This window comes from Sinocyclocheilus rhinocerous, unplaced genomic scaffold, assembly GCF_001515625.1.
Source record: "Sinocyclocheilus rhinocerous isolate Xijiao unplaced genomic scaffold, SAMN03320098_v1.1 scaffold6081, whole genome shotgun sequence".
Taxonomy (NCBI): Eukaryota; Metazoa; Chordata; class Actinopteri; order Cypriniformes; family Cyprinidae; genus Sinocyclocheilus; species Sinocyclocheilus rhinocerous.
The window spans coordinates 17479-22540 of NW_015657487.1; positions in this window are offsets into that span (position 1 = coordinate 17479).

A 5062-nucleotide genomic window follows, 5' to 3' on the forward strand; every position below is an offset into this window, starting at 1 on the left:
TATTTATATTCATATAATTTATATTATAAATAAATATATTTAATATATAAACAACATTTTTCTGAAATATATACATGCATGTGTATTTATATATACATAATAAATATGCACAACACACATACATATATTATGTAAACACATTTTTTTTTGGGATGCGATATATCGCCATTAATCATTTGACAGCACTAGTATTTTATCTATTTTATTTTACATCAAGGTGTATATGCCGTGCCTCCAAGCTTGCTTATTCGTTTAGCTAATAAACGTTCTATGTTTCTTATTTATTTGAATTTGGTTGCACAGTGTTTGCTGATTTTCATTTTTGTATACCTACTTATTTAAACTTTGTGTAGCCCAAGTAATTTGTTATTTTATATTAGGCATATAGCATGGTTTATTTTTATCCGTTTTGTTCATAAAAGTTCTATGAGTTTGGCGTTGTATTTTATTGTTGCTTGAATTGAATCGACAGACAATTGCTGCTAATTTGAAAGTGAAAGTAAAATGCGCACAGTGCTTTTACAAGCTATTTAAAAGAGAAGGAAAGCGAGGAAAAGAGGGAAAACTCAAACTAACTAACCTGTTTTGGGCTTATTTTTTCACTGAAATAAATGTTTTTGTTATTACACAGAGAGTAAAGTACTGAAAAAAGGTACCGTTGGGTACCGGCACCGAATTTCAGGTACCGATACCGGTACCATACCGGTTAAAATGTAAACGGTACCCAACCCTAATAATAACATGTCTAACTGATCTACTGACTACTTACCTGTTTCTGTGATGTGATGCTTGCGACTGACTGTCTTTACTGAGGTAGAGAGTTGTTCATCTTCATTCTCTGAAGCGTCTGGAGATCACAACAGTACAAGTTAAACCACATGCCAAAACTGCATGTTTAGAAGCTAAAATGGTTTCTTACAATCATAACATACACATAATTTCTTTCTAAGCAATGGTGATGCTGTAAATCAGTCAATGCGTATCAAAACAGTTTTATATTTTGTCTAAAGCAGGGGTGCCCAGTCCAGGGGTCCATTCTTTGAACCTTGCTTAATACATCTGAGATGATTTAACAGATGACAGATATTCTAATCGTGATAACTGATCTTTGGTTTGGTTCTTCAAACGAATTTGTGGATTTGATATAATATATATGTGGATAAAGTTGTCTGAGATTGCTGCACGTTCTTCTGTTCAGGGGAAAGGGCAGATATATAGATACTCGAAATGTTTGTAACCAAACAGCGTTGGGTCACCATTGACTTCCGTTAGGGCTGGGCGATTTTACCCATTTTATAGATTAATTTGAATTTAATATTTTGCCACGATTTAAGTTTTTTAGAAATCGAGGAATTGCGATTTTGAATAGAAATATTTCCAAAAGTTACAATTAGACACTTTGACAATATGCCAATGAAAACAGTAAAGAGAAAAGAACGATCTAACAGCTCTGAAAGGTTCCTCACTTTTTTGGATTTTGACTTTACTTCAATCATAAACCTAGCCAGCTCTCTCATTTTTTGAATGATGTACTGATGCTGTGACTTATCATGACCACACTTTGTATAAAGTGATTCACCGTAGAGACAAATCAAACTGTCCTTCATAATTGTTTCTGTGATTTCATCTTGTCTCATACCTTGCAAGAGAGATGTAATACCAGCAGAGCACTTTGCTGGGGTTGGCATCAGACAGGCTGCAGCTGATCTCACTCGCTCACCTTTTGTTTTTGTCGCATCCCGCTGTCCCCTACATGTCTTAGAGTGTTTCCATAGGTCTTTTTTCATGAAGAAGGCCAGGCAATCTGGGCAGGGAAAGAAATCAGAAATGTCTGCATCTGCAGCTGGTTGTCGCCATGTAACGATCTCGCCACGTCCAGTTTCCAAGACTTTTATGTTATGATAATAATTACCCTGGTTTCGAAGCTGTTCAAGAAGAATTCTTCGTTTCTTTGAACATTTAGGAAAACTCAAGGCTTTAGCAACTTCTGAATATCAAGATAGTTATACAGGTTTGAAACTACATGAGGGAGTACAAGACAAAAGTGTAAATATATTTAGATGTTTGTGGAATGTATGTATAATAATGTGTAATAAAAAAGACATCCAATGACCTGTTTAAATTGTATATTATAAACAAAAATGCCCTTAACTATGGCTTACCTCTATACAAATTTCCTGGACAAAATCAGGGGTGTCGTTTTGTCCGTCTTGGTCCTCCTCATCCCTCTTCTGTCCGTCTTGCTGTGAAGTTTTCATCTGTAATCAATATTTTTTAAAGTTAACTCACACATAACAGAAAACTAGCTAACACAAAGAAAACGTCTCAGGTTACTTATGTAACCATGGTTCCCTGAGTAGGGAACGAGACACTGCGTCCTCTAGGGGTCGCTATGGGGAACGCCTCGTCGTGACCCGTGTCTGAAGCATACATTGAAAAAACACCAACAACACGTTGGCCGGCGACAGCCCTCCTACTCAGGGAACCATGGTTACATAAGTAACCTAAGAAGTTCCCTTTCAAGGGAACTTCGAACTGCGTCCTCTAGGGGTCGCTATGGGGAACGATATACCCACGCCGCCATGCTGAGGGGAGTGGGGGCCAGAACCATGGCGAGCACTCAGTACCAACTTTACCATTTTCATGGTGAGTTGCCCCTGGGATGTCAGACGGCTGTCCGTGACTTTATCCCCTACGGCCAAAGGCCTAGGCTACATACCCCAAAAACCTGTTAGGGCCAGAACTCCTGGGCCCGGGGTAGAGCTCAAGGCTTGGAATCATAATGGATTCCTTTAAGGGGATACGACCAAGAACCTAGTATCACACTAAGTCTTGGCCTGTCACACAGGGGCTACCGCACGTTTCTCTTTGTATGTGCTGAAGGAACTGTCTCAACAGACCCCTAGTGGCAACACCCTGTTAAAGTAGGTATCCAGAGGATACATAGGAGGAGTGATGCCCAAGGCGGAACCGGGGTTTTAAACCACTCAGAAAGAGCACGAAGCTGTTGCGCGTAGCTCTTACCGTACAAGATTTTAGAAAAGTGGGCAAAGCATAACGTGCACACACTTGAATACCGTTCTAGGGGTTCTCGTGGCACCCTGAAAGAGCAGCCTGTTGGTGTTTTTTCAATGTATGCTTCAGACACGGGTCACGACGAGGCGGTCCCCATAGCGACCCCTAGAGGACGCAGTTCGAAGTTCCCTTGAAAGGGAACTAAACAGTCATTTCAAAAACAACAAAAAATTTTAAGTATTAAAGTTCTCTTCATCACAAGTGGTGTATGATTCTTTTTTTCATATTCTTGTACAGTTTGTTTCCATGCACCTTGTTAAGTGGTAAAGTTGTGCCAGATCCCATCTCATTAGTAAAAACAACTATAACAAAAACACCTAGATCAGAGGCAGAGATATTTACTCCTAATAACCACTAACAACTCCTTTACTACTGGTTTAATACTGTACATCATGTACAAGTAGTTAAAGCATTAATTAAACAATAACTAAGCACAATTAACAATTAAGCATAATTAAACTATATTAATTTCTTAATTACAGTGGGAAAAAGATTGAAAGATGAAGATTTCACCATTGTATTCAGGTTATTCATATATTAGCAATATAAAGACTGCAATATATCAACTCTGAATAGTTTGCAAATGATTTCTAAGTACTTTATTACAGTACCGTATACTTACTATACAGCGTTCTGAAATACTTCTACAGAGGAACATAAAGCCTGAGCTGCAGCGAGTCTGAAACAAGCCGCAGCGGCGCCCCTCCCCCAGCGCTCTGCCTCGTGTGGGGGAGGGGTGCGTCTCTCTTTAATCATCAAACAACACGGATGCCAATGTTAAATAAATCGAGAGTTTATATTTAATGTTTTAAAACATTACTTACTTCGTTTTTACACTGCTTTTCTTGTAGAATTGTTGTACGTCACGCATACAGATTAAATATACAGTATACCGATTAAAAATACTTATTTAAGTAGGGGGCGATTTTGGCAGTCAGCTATTCCACATTAAAATCATTCATTAAAACTAATCTATACAAAACATATCAGTTGGTGCTTGGACCTCTCTCCCACCCCCTGTATTTATCGATACAAAAACGTGAACACTTAATTTAATAATGAAATAACACGGATACAAATGTTAAATAAATCGACAGTTCATAGTTAATGTTTTAAAACATGACTTACTTCGTCCTTCACACAGCTTCTCCGGTGTCTGTCCTCACAGATGCTGTGGTGTTCCCGCAGCCGCGTCAGTCTCCGGATCATTCACTCCGACATTTGTAATAGAGTTGAGGGAAGATGTTGCAAACGCAGCGGATAGTTGTGGTTGTACAGTAAATGGAAGGATTTGGGTTAAGTTTGATGAGGCACAGAGTGTCATTCAACGACTCTGTCCCTCAGAATGCAGCAGCTGTAACGCTATGATTGTAGCTCCAAGCATTCTTGAACAACACCAGTCGTTGGATGTACCAGCAGAAGAGACAGCAAGATATATTGGTGTGTCGCTAAGGACAGTCCGATGAAAACTTGCACATGATGGTTTAAGGTATGTAAAAGAAAATGTTTTAGATAGGCAGGTCGATCCTAATATGTATCTCTGAAGAAAACTGACTGTCTTTAGAAAATTTTCAATGTCAAAAGTGTGCATGTGCAGTAACGTTTGTTTATGCTGTTGCCTTTGAAACTGGCCATTTGTAAATTTAATGTGTTTGGCTTCTGGTGTCATCCGCTTCCAGCTGTTTTTAGACGGTTTCAACAGCAACAACATAAACAAACGTTACTGCGCATGCGCACTTTTGTGGCACAATTTGCTACGTAAATCAGACGGGCTTATTGAAAATGCATATTCATTCTCTGCCAGCAGGAGGCGCTTTTAGTGTGGCAGAGATAGCGGTTTCCCCGGTAACGGCTGTACACAAAGCAGCGCTGAACTCACAAATGCTGCTTTATCAGATTAAATGAAAATGACATCAAAAATTTTCTAAAGACAGTCAAACAAACAAACACTCTCTCTCTCTCTCACACACACACACACACACACACA